The sequence below is a fragment of the Pleurodeles waltl genome, chromosome 4_1 (assembly GCF_031143425.1).
Source record: "Pleurodeles waltl isolate 20211129_DDA chromosome 4_1, aPleWal1.hap1.20221129, whole genome shotgun sequence".
Classification (NCBI taxonomy): Eukaryota; Metazoa; Chordata; class Amphibia; order Caudata; family Salamandridae; genus Pleurodeles; species Pleurodeles waltl.
Genome location: NC_090442.1, coordinates 55141497 through 55154100, shown reverse-complemented (window position 1 = coordinate 55154100; position 12604 = coordinate 55141497). Strand labels below are relative to the sequence as shown.

The following is a 12604-nucleotide window of genomic DNA, read 5'->3' as shown; positions in this document are numbered from 1 at the left end:
GTCAGAGATATAGACTTGGTGGGGAAAAAAATGTCAAAGAGTGACCCCGACGTGATTTGAACACGCAACCTTCTGATCTGGAGTCAGACGCGCTACCGTTGCGCCACGAGGTCCCTGTGCATGCAGTTCTCAGCCCCGGATCAAGAAATGCTTCTGTGCCTTTTATTGGCCCTCAGTACGCCTGTGGTTAAAGTAGAAGGCTTGGTGGCCCGTTTCCAGTCCTATTGGTGGAAATGACTAGAGGTGAAGAGATGAGAGAAGATAGAAATGTTGAGATAGAGCATGTCACGCAGGCAAAGCGAGAGCTCTAAGAGCAAAGCCAGACAGCTGTGTTTTAATTCAGGACTTGATGTAGGCAAAAGCATACGTCCCTGGGTGGGCTTGAACCACCAACCTTTCGGTTAACAGCCGAACGCGCTAACCGATTGCGCCACAGAGACCAACCACCACAGTGAGCGTGTTGGGACTCAATATATGTTTTTACCTTTGTGCTCCTGCCTGCAGCTCTAAGGTCCTGGCATAAGACAGGTAGGCTTAGACTCCATTGTGACATGTCTTACTTCTCTTAGAAGAAGGTTCTGAGTTGCCAGGCAGCTTATCTTCTGCCGGGCACACTTTCCTTTGCAGGCTTTCAGGTTGTGAATCCAGCACTGCTTAGGTGTCCATGTCAGACATGAGCAGCTCATTGAGCCCCACTGTGTGTTTTTTGTGGAGATACAACTCTCAGACTAGAGGGAGCAGGCGGGAAGTGGGTGAGACTCACACAGGGTGGGTGGGGCAGTTAAAGGATGTTATCTAATAGTGTAATCGAGGAGTTGGGTTTTTTGTGCACTACACTTTAACCAGCGATTCTTTCTAAAAGGAAATCCCAGGGCAGTACCCACAATGAGTGGCATCCCCACACCCGAGGTTGCATTGTGGTAGCTGTTCCCTGAGCCCCTAGCCCCTGTCCCCATGTCGCCCTTTCTCCTCGTGTAACTCACCTCAGGTTCGGTGGCTCTGATACTTGCTGCTTCTGCGCGATCATCCCCATGATCTGGGCCTTTGTACGAAATGTCATGTAAGATGACTTTATTCAGCACAGCGTTTGTCATTTGCTTGGTTGTCCTGTCACTGTTGGATGTTTTCTTGCGCAGACTACTGTCTAATGGTGGGAAGGCCACGAGACACGTGACTTTTCTCTTTCCTTGTTAGCATAGTTTCCTGCCACTGTCTTGTTGTGCTGCCTGCCTGTGAGACACGTGTCTTGCCCATCTCAGCTCCACTGTGGCATGTTAGATATGTCTTTGAGCAGAGTCCCGGTCCCAGAGCTGCTGCCTTCTCTGCACTCTGGCTTGTAAGACTGCAGGCAAAGGCCCTCCCTGGCCCCTCAGCCAGATAGATACATTTGCCTGCAGGGCTCAGCTTTGGTGAAAGATATTGGCGAGAGAGAGGAAAGGGGACGGCCCGTGGTGCACCCCCTATTTTGCATAGAACCACAGCCTCCTGGGAGGGCAGAGACATGAGGGTTCTCAGGGAAAGCCCTCCCAGGAGTGTTGAAGGGCAGGACGTGAAACACAGCAATCCCGGAATGGCCTGGTCTAAGATGCCTGTGCAATAGGCCTGGCCCTAGGCTTCCGGGGCTCTTCCTCGGCAGAGGCCCCAGTGGTATGAGCCCGACCAGGGCTGTGCCCGACCAGGGCTGTAGGGCGCGTTGGGAGCGCGTTAGGGACGCGAAAGAGGGCGCAGGGCGCAGAACTCTGCCCGTTTCTCCCCAGGATTTTGGGGAGGACAGGGAATCTGGCCAGGTCAGTGACTAGGCTTTCCCAGAAGGAAAGTCCAGTGACAGTGGCATGTTGTGAAACACAAGATTGCTGGTGGTCTGGGGGGTGCTTTCTGTCAGCCACTTCTCCCGGGAGCAGCCAGAGAGCAGGCTGATGTCGTGCTCTGTCAAGCACAACACTGGCCCCAAACCACTGTCCTTAGCAAAAGCAGAAACATTCATAGTTTCAGTCTCCTGCATCTGATTCCTGCCATCAGCATGTGAACGTTTGGCAGTCCAAGGCTTGCCATGCAAACTTTGTTCATAGGTGTCCCATGCGAATGCATGGGCCTCATCACTACTGTCTACGGCAGGGCTCTCTGCTCAGCCTATGTAAGTGAAGCATTGGTGGTTCAGTGGTAGAATTCTCGCCTGCCACGCGGGAGGCCCGGGTTCGATTCCCGGCCAATGCAAAGCGCCCTTCTTTTGGCTTTGCTTTAGAAGTCAGAGATATAGACTTGGTGGGGAAAAAAATGTCAAAGAGTGACCCCGACGTGATTTGAACACGCAACCTTCTGATCTGGAGTCAGACGCGCTACCGTTGCGCCACGAGGTCCCTGTGCATGCAGTTCTCAGCCCCGGATCAAGAAATGCTTCAGTGCCTTTTATTGGCCCTCAGTACGCCTGTGGTTAAAGTAGAAGGCTTGGTGGCCCGTTTCCAGTCCTATTGGTGGAAATGACTAGAGGTGAAGAGATGAGAGAAGATAGAAATGTTGAGATAGAGCATGTCACGCAGGCAAAGCTAGAGCTCTAAGAGCAAAGCCAGACAGCTGTGTTTTAATTCAGGACTTGATGTAGGCAAAGCATACGTCCCTGGGTGGGCTTGAACCACCAACCTTTCGGTTAACAGCCAAACGCGCTAACTGACTGCGCCACAGAGACCAACCACCGCAGTGAGCGTGTTGGGACTCAATATATGTTTTTACCTTTGTGCTCCTGCCTGCAGCTCTAAGGTCCTGGCATAAGACAGGTAGGCTTAGACTCCATTGTGACATGTCTTACTTCTCTTAGAAGAAGGTTCTGAGTTGCCAGGCAGCTTATCTTCTGCCGGGCACACTTTCCTTTGCAGGCTTTCAGGTTGTGAATCCAGCACTGCTTAGGTGTCCATGTCAGACATGAGCAGCTCATTGAGCCCCACTGTGTGTTTTTTGTGGAGATACAACTCTCAGACTAGAGGGAGCAGGCGGGAAGTGGGTGAGACTCACACAGGGTGGGTGGGGCAGTTAAAGGATGTTATCTAATAGTGTAATCGAGGAGTTGGGTTTTTTGTGCACTACACTTTAACCAGCGATTCTTTCTAAAAGGAAATCCCAGGGCAGTACCCGCAATGAGTGGCATCCCCACACCCGAGGTTGCATTGTGGTAGCTGTTCCCTGAGCCCCTAGCCCCTGTCCCCATGTCGCCCTTTCTCCTCGTGTAACTCACCTCAGGTTCGGTGGCTCTGATACTTGCTGCTTCTGCGCGATCATCCCCATGATCTGGGCCTTTGTACGAAATGTCATGTAAGATGACTTTATTCAGCACGGCGTTTGTCATTTGCTTGGTTGTCCTGTCACTGTTGGATGTTTTCTTGCGCAGACTACTGTCTAATGGTGGGAAGGCCATGAGACATGTGACTTTTCTCTTTCCTTGTTAGCATAGTTTCCTGCCACTGTTTTGGTGTGCTGCCAGCCTGTGAGACACGTGTCTTGCCCATCTCAGCTCCACTGTGGCATGTTAGATATGTCTTTGAGCAGAGTCCCGGTCCCAGAGCTGCTGCCTTCTCTGCACTCTGGCTTGTAAGACTGCAGGCAAAGGCCCTCCCTGGCCCCTCAGCCAGATAGATACATTTACCTGCAGGGCTCAGCTTTGGTGAAAGATATTGGCGAGAGAGAGGAAAGGGGACGGCCCGTGGTGCACCCCCTATTTTGCATAGAACCACAGCCTCCTGGGAGGGGAGAGACATGAGGGTTCTCAGGGAAAGCCCTCCCAGGAGTGTTGAAGGGCAGGACGTGAAACACAGCAATCCCGGAATGGCCTGGTCTAAGATGCCTGTGCAATAGGCCTGGCCCTAGGCTTCCGGGGCTCTTCCTCGGCAGAGGCCCCAGTGGTATGAGCCCGACCAGGGCTGTGCCCGACCAGGGCTGTAGGGCGCGTTGGGAGCGCATTAGTGACGCGAAAGAGGGCGCAGGGCGCAGAACTCTGCCCGTTTCTCCCCAGGATTTTGGGGAGGACAGGGAATCTGGCCAGGTCAGTGACTAGGCTTTCCCAGAAGGAAAGTCCAGTGACAGTGGCATGTTGTGAAACACAAGATTGCTGGTGGTCTGGAGGGTGCTTTCTGTCAGCCACTTCTCCCGGGAGCAGCCAGAGAGCAGGCTGATGTCGTGCTCTGTCAAGCACAACACTGGCCCCAAACCACTGTCCTTAGCAAAAGCAGAAACATTCATAGTTTCAGTCTCCTGCATCTGATTCCTGCCATCAGCATGTGAACGTTTGGCAGTCCAAGGCTTGCCATGCAAACTTTGTTCATAGGTGTCCCATGCGAATGCATGGGCCTCATCACTACTGTCTACGGCAGGGCTCTCTGCTCAGCCTATGTAAGTGAAGCGTTGGTGGTTCAGTGGTAGAATTCTCGCCTGCCACGCGGGAGGCCCGGGTTCGATTCCCGGCCAATGCAAAGCGCCCTTCTTTTGGCTTTGCTTTAGAAGTCAGAGATATAGACTTGGTGGGGAAAAAAATGTCAAAGAGTGACCCCGACGTGATTTGAACACGCAACCTTCTGATCTGGAGTCAGACGCGCTACCGTTGCGCCACGAGGTCCCTGTGCATGCAGTTTTCAGCCCCGGATCAAGAAATGCTTCTGTGCCTTTTATTGGCCCTCAGTACGCCTGTGGTTAAAGTAGAAGGCTTGGTGTCCCGTTTCCAGTCCTATTGGTGGAAATGACTAGAGGTGAAGAGATGAGAGAAGATAGAAATGTTGAGATAGAGCATGTCACGCAGGCAAAGCGAGAGCTCTAAGAGCAAAGCCAGACAGCTGTGTTTTAATTCAGGACTTGGTGTAGGCAAAAGCATACGTCCCTGGGTGGGCTTGAACCACCAACCTTTCGGTTAACAGCCGAACGCGCTAACCGATTGCGCCACAGAGACCAACCACCGAAATGAGCGTGTTGGGACTCAATATATGTTTTTACCTTTGTGCTCCTGCCTGCAGCTCTAAGGTCCTGGCATAAGACAGGTAGGCTTAGACTCCATTGTGACATGTCTTACTTCTCTTAGAAGAAGGTTCTGAGTTGCCAGGCAGCTTATCTTCTGCCGGGCACACTTTCCTTTGCAGGCTTTCAGGTTGTGAATCCAGCACTGCTTAGGTGTTCATGTCAGACATGAGCAGCTCATTGAGCCCCACTGTGTGTTTTTTGTGGAGATACAACTCTCAGACTAGAGGGAGCAGGCGGGAAGTGGGTGAGACTCACACAGGGTGGGTGGGGCAGTTAAAGGATGTTATCTAATAGTGTAATCGAGGAGTTGGGTTTTTTGTGCACTACACTTTAACCAGCGATTCTTTCTAAAAGGAAATCCCAGGGCAGTACCCGCAATGAGTGGCATCCCCACACCCGAGGTTGCATTGTGGTAGCTGTTCCCTGAGCCCCTAGCCCCTGTCCCCATGTCGCCCTTTCTCCTCGTGTAACTCACCTCAGGTTCGGTGGCTCTGATACTTGCTGCTTCTGCGCGATCATCCCCATGATCTGGGCCTTTGTACGAAATGTCATGTAAGATGACTTTATTCAGCACAGCTTTTGTCATTTGCTTGGTTGTCCTGTCACTGTTGGATGTTTTCTTGCGCAGACTACTGTCTAATGGTGGGAAGGCCACGAGACACGTGACTTTTCTCTTTCCTTGTTAGCATAGTTTCCTGCCACTGTCTTGTTGTGCTGCCTGCCTGTGAGACACGTGTCTTGCCCATCTCAGCTCCACTGTGGCATGTTAGATATGTCTTTGAGCAGAGTCCCGGTCCCAGAGCTGCTGCCTTCTCTGCACTCTGGCTTGTAAGACTGCAGGCAAAGGCCCTCCCTGGCCCCTCAGCCAGATAGATACATTTACCTGCAGGGCTCAGCTTTGGTGAAAGATATTGGCGAGAGAGAGGAAAGGGGACGGCCCGTGGTGCACCCCCTATTTTGCATAGAACCACAGCCTCCTGGGAGGGCAGAGACATGAGGGTTCTCAGGGAAAGCCCTCCCAGGAGTGTTGAAGGGCAGGACGTGAAACACAGCAATCCCGGAATGGCCTGGTCTAAGATGCCTGTGCAATAGGCCTGGCCCTAGGCTTCCGGGGCTCTTCCTCGGCAGAGGCCCCAGTGGTATGAGCCCGACCAGGGCTGTGCCCGACCAGGGCTGTAGGGCGCGTTGGGAGCGCGTTAGGGACGCGAAAGAGGGAGCAGGGCGCAGAACTCTGCCCGTTTCTCCCCAGGATTTTGGGGAGGACAGGGAATCTGGCCAGGTCAGTGACTAGGCTTTCCCAGAAGGAAAGTCCAGTGACAGTGGCATGTTGTGAAACACAAGATTGCTGGTGGTCTGGAGGGTGCTTTCTGTCAGCCACTTCTCCCGGGAGCAGCCAGAGAGCAGGCTGATGTCGTGCTCTGTCAAGCACAACACTGGCCCCAAACCACTGTCCTTAGCAAAAGCAGAAACATTCATAGTTTCAGTCTCCTGCATCTGATTCCTGCCATCAGCATGTGAACGTTTGGCAGTCCAAGGCTTGCCATGCAAACTTTGTTCATAGGTGTCCCATGCGAATGCATGGGCCTCATCACTACTGTCTACGGCAGGGCTCTCTGCTCAGCCTATGTAAGTGAAGCATTGGTGGTTCAGTGGTAGAATTCTCGCCTGCCACGCGGGAGGCCCGGGTTCGATTCCCGGCCAATGCAAAGCGCCCTTCTTTTGGCTTTGCTTTAGAAGTCAGAGATATAGACTTGGTGGGGAAAAAAATGTCAAAGAGTGACCCCGACGTGATTTGAACACGCAACCTTCTGATCTGGAGTCAGACGCACTACCGTTGCGCCACGAGGTCCCTGTGCATGCAGTTCTCAGCCCCGGATCAAGAAATGCTTCTGTGCCTTTTATTGGCCCTCAGTACGCCTGTGGTTAAAGTAGAAGGCTTGGTGGCCCGTTTCCAGTCCTATTGGTGGAAATGACTAGAGGTGAAGAGATGAGAGAAGATAGAAATGTTGAGATAGAGCATGTCACGCAGGCAAAGCGAGAGCTCTAAGAGCAAAGCCAGACAGCTGTGTTTTAATTCAGGACTTGATGTAGGCAAAAGCATACGTCCCTGGGTGGGCTTGAACCACCAACCTTTCGGTTAACAGCCGAACGCGCTAACCGATTGCGCCACAGAGACCAACCACCGCAGTGAGCGTGTTGGGACTCAATATATGTTTTTACCTTTGTGCTCCTGCCTGCAGCTCTAAGGTCCTGGCATAAGACAGGTAGGCTTAGACTCCATTGTGACATGTCTTACTTCTCTTAGAAGAAGGTTCTGAGTTGCCAGGCAGCTTATCTTCTGCCGGGCACACTTTCCTTTGCAGGCTTTCAGGTTGTGAATCCAGCACTGCTTAGGTGTCCATGTCAGACATGAGCAGCTCATTGAGCCCCACTGTGTGTTTTTTGTGGAGATACAACTCTCAGACTAGAGGGAGCAGGCGGGAAGTGGGTGAGACTCACACAGGGTGGGTGGGGCAGTTAAAGGATGTTATCTAATAGTGTAATCGAGGAGTTGGGTTTTTTGTGCACTACACTTTAACCAGCGATTCTTTCTAAAAGGAAATCCCAGGGCAGTACCCGCAATGAGTGGCATCCCCACACCCGAGGTTGCATTGTGGTAGCTGTTCCCTGAGCCCCTAGCCCCTGTCCCCATGTCGCCCTTTCTCCTCGTGTAACTCACCTCAGGTTCGGTGGCTCTGATACTTGCTGCTTCTGCGCGATCATCCCCATGATCTGGGCCTTTGTACGAAATGTCATGTAAGATGACTTTATTCAGCACAGCGTTTGTCATTTGCTTGGTTGTCCTGTCACTGTTGGATGTTTTCTTGCGCAGACTACTGTCTAATGGTGGGAAGGCCACGAGACACGTGACTTTTCTCTTTCCTTGTTAGCATAGTTTCCTGCCACTGTCTTGGTGTGCTGCCTGCCTGTGAGACACGTGTCTTGCCCATCTCAGCTCCACTGTGGCATGTTAGATATGTCTTTGAGCAGAGTCCCGGTCCCAGAGCTGCTGCCTTCTCTGCACTCTGGCTTGTAAGACTGCAGGCAAAGGCCCTCCCTGGCCCCTCAGCCAGATAGATACATTTACCTGCAGGGCTCAGCTTTGGTGAAAGATATTGGCGAGAGAGAGGAAAGGGGACGGCCCGTGGTGCACCCCCTATTTTGCATAGAACCACAGCCTCCTGGGAGGGCAGAGACATGAGGGTTCTCAGGGAAAGCCCTCCCAGGAGTGTTGAAGGGCAGGACGTGAAACACAGCAATCCCGGAATGGCCTGGTCTAAGATGCCTGTGCAATAGGCCTGGCCCTAGGCTTCCGGGGCTCTTCCTCGGCAGAGGCCCCAGTGGTATGAGCCCGACCAGGGCTGTGCCCGACCAGGGCTGTAGGGCGCGTTGGGAGCGCGTTAGGGACGCGAAAGAGGGCGCAGGGCGCAGAACTCTGCCCGTTTCTCCCCAGGATTTTGGGGAGGACAGGGAATCTGGCCAGGTCAGTGACTAGGCTTTCCCAGAAGGAAAGTCCAGTGACAGTGGCATGTTGTGAAACACAAGATTGCTGGTGGTCTGGAGGGTGCTTTCTGTCAGCCACTTCTCCCGGGAGCAGCCAGAGAGCAGGCTGATGTCGTGCTCTGTCAAGCACAACACTGGCCCCAAACCACTGTCCTTAGCAAAAGCAGAAACATTCATAGTTTCAGTCTCCTGCATCTGATTCCTGCCATCAGCATGTGAACGTTTGGCAGTCCAAGGCTTGCCATGCAAACTTTGTTCATAGGTGTCCCATGCGAATGCATGGGCCTCATCACTACTGTCTACGGCAGGGCTCTCTGCTCAGCCTATGTAAGTGAAGCATTGGTGGTTCAGTGGTAGAATTCTCGCCTGCCACGCGGGAGGCCCGGGTTCGATTCCCGGCCAATGCAAAGCGCCCTTCTTTTGGCTTTGCTTTAGAAGTCAGAGATATAGACTTGGTGGGGAAAAAAATGTCAAAGAGTGACCCCGACGTGATTTGAACACGCAACCTTCTGATCTGGAGTCAGACGCGCTACAGTTGCACCACGAGGTCCCTGTGCATGCAGTTCTCAGCCCCGGATCAAGAAATGCTTCAGTGCCTTTTATTGGCCCTCAGTACGCCTGTGGTTAAAGTAGAAGGCTTGGTGTCCCGTTTCCAGTCCTATTGGTGGAAATGACTAGAGGTGAAGAGATGAGAGAAGATAGAAATGTTGAGATAGAGCATGTCAAGCAGGCAAAGCGAGAGCTCTAAGAGCAAAGCCAGACAGCTGTGTTTTAATTCAGGACTTGATGTAGGCAAAAGCATACGTCCCTGGGTGGGCTTGAACCACCAACCTTTTGGTTAACAGCTGAACTCGCTAACCGATTGCGCCACAGAGACCAACCACCGCAGTGAGCGTGTTGGGACTCAATATATGTTTTTACCTTTGTGCTCCTGCCTGCAGCTCTAAGGTCCTGGCATAAGACAGGTAGGCTTAGACTCCATTGTGACATGTCTTACTTCTCTTAGAAGAAGGTTCTGAGTTGCCAGGCAGCTTATCTTCTGCCGGGCACACTTTCCTTTGCAGGCTTTCAGGTTGTGAATCCAGCACTGCTTAGGTGTCCATGTCAGACATGAGCAGCTCATTGAGCCCCACTGTGTGTTTTTTGTGGAGATACAACTCTCAGACTAGAGGGAGCAGGCGGGAAGTGGGTGAGACTCACACAGGGTGGGTGGGGCAGTTAAAGGATGTTATCTAATAGTGTAATCGAGGAGTTGGGTTTTTTGTGCACTACACTTTAACCAGCGATTCTTTCTAAAAGGAAATCCCAGGGCAGTACCCGCAATGAGTGGCATCCCCACACCCGAGGTTGCATTGTGGTAGCTGTTCCCTGAGCCCCTAGCCCCTGTCCCCATGTCGCCCTTTCTCCTCGTGTAACTCACCTCAGGTTCGGTGGCTCTGATACTTGCTGCTTCTGCGCGATCATCCCCATGATCTGGGCCTTTGTACGAAATGTCATGTAAGATGACTTTATTCAGCACGGCGTTTGTCATTTGCTTGGTTGTCCTGTCACTGTTGGATGTTTTCTTGCGCAGACTACTGTCTAATGGTGGGAAGGCCATGAGACATGTGACTTTTCTCTTTCCTTGTTAGCATAGTTTCCTGCCACTGTTTTGGTGTGCTGCCAGCCTGTGAGACACGTGTCTCGCCCATCTCAGCTCCACTGTGGCATGTTAGATATGTCTTTGAGCAGAGTCCCGGTCCCAGAGCTGCTGCCTTCTCTGCACTCTGGCTTGTAAGACTGCAGGCAAAGGCCCTCCCTGGCCCCTCAGCCAGATAGATACATTTACCTGCAGGGCTCAGCTTTGGTGAAAGATATTGGCGAGAGAGAGGAAAGGGGACGGCCCGTGGTGCACCCCCTATTTTTCATAGAACCACAGCCTCCTGGGAGGGGAGAGACATGAGGGTTCTCAGGGAAAGCCCTCCGAGGAGTGTTGAAGGGCAGGACGTGAAACACAGCAATCCCGGAATGGCCTGGTCTAAGATGCCTGTGCAATAGGCCTGGCCCTAGGCTTCCGGGGCTCTTCCTCGGCAGAGGCCCCAGTGGTATGAGCCCGACCAGGGCTGTGCCCGACCTGGGCTGTAGGGCGCGTTGGGAGCGCGTTAGGGACGCGAAAGAGGGCGCAGGGCGCAGAACTCTGCCCGTTTCTCCCCAGGATTTTGGGGAGGACAGGGAATCTGGCCAGGTCAGTGACTAGGCTTTCCCAGAAGGAAAGTCCAGTGACAGTGGCATGTTGTGAAACACAAGATTGCTGGTGGTCTGGAGGGTGCTTTCTGTCAGCCACTTCTCCCGGGAGCAGCCAGAGAGCAGGCTGATGTCGTGCTCTGTCAAGCACAACACTGGCCCCAAACCACTGTCCTTAGCAAAAGCAGAAACATTCATAGTTTCAGTCTCCTGCATCTGATTCCTGCCATCAGCATGTGAACGTTTGGCAGTCCAAGGCTTGCCATGCAAACTTTGTTCATAGGTGTCCCATGCGAATGCATGGGCCTCATCACTACTGTCTACGGCAGGGCTCTCTGCTCAGCCTATGTAAGTGAAGCATTGGTGGTTCAGTGGTAGAATTCTCGCCTGCCACGCGGGAGGCCCGGGTTCGATTCCCGGCCAATGCAAAGCGCCCTTGTTTTGGCTTTGCTTTAGAAGTCGGAGATATAGACTTGGTGGGGAAAAAAATGTCAAAGAGTGACCCCGACGTGATTTGAACACGCAACCTTCTGATCTGGAGTCAGACGCGCTACCGTTGCGCCACGAGGTCCCTGTGCATGCAGTTCTCAGCCCCGGATCAAGAAATGCTTCTGTGCCTTTTATTGGCCCTCAGTACGCCTGTGGTTAAAGTAGAAGGCTTGGTGGCCCGTTTCCAGTCCTATTGGTGGAAATGACTAGAGGTGAAGAGATGAGAGAAGATAGAAATGTTGAGATAGAGCATGTCACGCAGGCAAAGCGAGAGCTCTAAGAGCAAAGCCAGACAGCTGTGTTTTAATTCAGGACTTGATGTAGGCAAAAGCATACGTCCCTGGGTGGGCTTGAACCACCAACCTTTCGGTTAACAGCCGAACGCGCTAACTGATTGCGCCACAGAGACCAACCACCGCAGTGAGCGTGTTGGGACTCAATATATGTTTTTACCTTTGTGCTCCTGCCTGCAGCTCTAAGGTCCTGGCATAAGACAGGTAGGCTTAGACTCCATTGTGACATGTCTTACTTCTCTTAGAAGAAGGTTCTGAGTTGCCAGGCAGCTTATCTTCTGCCGGGCACACTTTCCTTTGCAGGCTTTCAGGTTGTGAATCCAGCACTGCTTAGGTGTCCATGTCAGACATGAGCAGCTCATTGAGCCCCACTGTGTGTTTTTTGTGGAGATACAACTCTCAGACTAGAGGGAGCAGGCGGGAAGTGGGTGAGACTCACACAGGGTGGGTGGGGCAGTTAAAGGATGTTATCTAATAGTGTAATCGAGGAGTTGGGTTTTTTGTGCACTACACTTTAACCAGCGATTCTTTCTAAAAGGAAATCCCAGGGCAGTACCCGCAATGAGTGGCATCCCCACACCCGAGGTTGCATTGTGGTAGCTGTTCCCTGAGCCCCTAGCCCCTGTCCCCATGTCGCCCTTTCTCCTCGTGTAACTCACCTCAGGTTCGGTGGCTCTGATACTTGCTGCTTCTGCGCGATCATCCCCATGATCTGGGCCTTTGTACGAAATGTCATGTAAGATGACTTTATTCAGCACGGCGTTTGTCATTTGCTTGGTTGTCCTGTCACTGTTGGATGTTTTCTTGCGCAGACTACTGTCTAATGGTGGGAAGGCCATGAGACATGTGACTTTTCTCTTTCCTTGTTAGCATAGTTTCCTGCCACTGTTTTGGTGTGCTGCCAGCCTGTGAGACACGTGTCTTGCCCATCTCAGCTCCACTGTGGCATGTTAGATATGTCTTTGAGCAGAGTCCCGGTCCCAGAGCTGCTGCCTTCTCTGCACTCTGGCTTGTAAGACTGCAGGCAAAGGCCCTCCCTGGCCCCTCAGCCAGATAGATAC

General features: G+C 52.5%; 11 non-coding genes across 11 annotated transcripts; 4 read left to right on the top strand and 7 right to left on the bottom strand.

The window, feature by feature from the left end:
* Positions 1-41: 41 nt before the first annotated feature.
* On the bottom strand, positions 42-113 carry TRNAW-CCA (transfer RNA tryptophan (anticodon CCA)). The gene has a single exon. It is a non-coding gene; the product is annotated as a tRNA-Trp (tRNA).
* A 253-nt stretch (positions 114-366) lies between these two features.
* Positions 367-440, bottom strand: TRNAN-GUU (transfer RNA asparagine (anticodon GUU)). Its single transcript has one exon. It is a non-coding gene; the product is annotated as a tRNA-Asn (tRNA).
* A 1703-nt stretch (positions 441-2143) lies between these two features.
* Positions 2144-2214, top strand: TRNAG-GCC (transfer RNA glycine (anticodon GCC)). The gene has a single exon. It is a non-coding gene; the product is annotated as a tRNA-Gly (tRNA).
* Positions 2215-2285: 71 nt separating this feature from the next.
* On the bottom strand, positions 2286-2357 carry TRNAW-CCA (transfer RNA tryptophan (anticodon CCA)). The gene has a single exon. It is a non-coding gene; the product is annotated as a tRNA-Trp (tRNA).
* Positions 2358-4528: 2171 nt separating this feature from the next.
* On the bottom strand, positions 4529-4600 carry TRNAW-CCA (transfer RNA tryptophan (anticodon CCA)). Its single transcript has one exon. It is a non-coding gene; the product is annotated as a tRNA-Trp (tRNA).
* A 253-nt stretch (positions 4601-4853) lies between these two features.
* TRNAN-GUU (transfer RNA asparagine (anticodon GUU)) lies at positions 4854-4927 on the bottom strand. The gene has a single exon. It is a non-coding gene; the product is annotated as a tRNA-Asn (tRNA).
* A 1703-nt stretch (positions 4928-6630) lies between these two features.
* Positions 6631-6701, top strand: TRNAG-GCC (transfer RNA glycine (anticodon GCC)). Its single transcript has one exon. It is a non-coding gene; the product is annotated as a tRNA-Gly (tRNA).
* A 396-nt stretch (positions 6702-7097) lies between these two features.
* On the bottom strand, positions 7098-7171 carry TRNAN-GUU (transfer RNA asparagine (anticodon GUU)). The gene has a single exon. It is a non-coding gene; the product is annotated as a tRNA-Asn (tRNA).
* A 1703-nt stretch (positions 7172-8874) lies between these two features.
* Positions 8875-8945, top strand: TRNAG-GCC (transfer RNA glycine (anticodon GCC)). The gene has a single exon. It is a non-coding gene; the product is annotated as a tRNA-Gly (tRNA).
* A 2173-nt stretch (positions 8946-11118) lies between these two features.
* Positions 11119-11189, top strand: TRNAG-GCC (transfer RNA glycine (anticodon GCC)). The gene has a single exon. It is a non-coding gene; the product is annotated as a tRNA-Gly (tRNA).
* Positions 11190-11260: 71 nt separating this feature from the next.
* On the bottom strand, positions 11261-11332 carry TRNAW-CCA (transfer RNA tryptophan (anticodon CCA)). Its single transcript has one exon. It is a non-coding gene; the product is annotated as a tRNA-Trp (tRNA).
* Positions 11333-12604: the final 1272 nt, after the last annotated feature.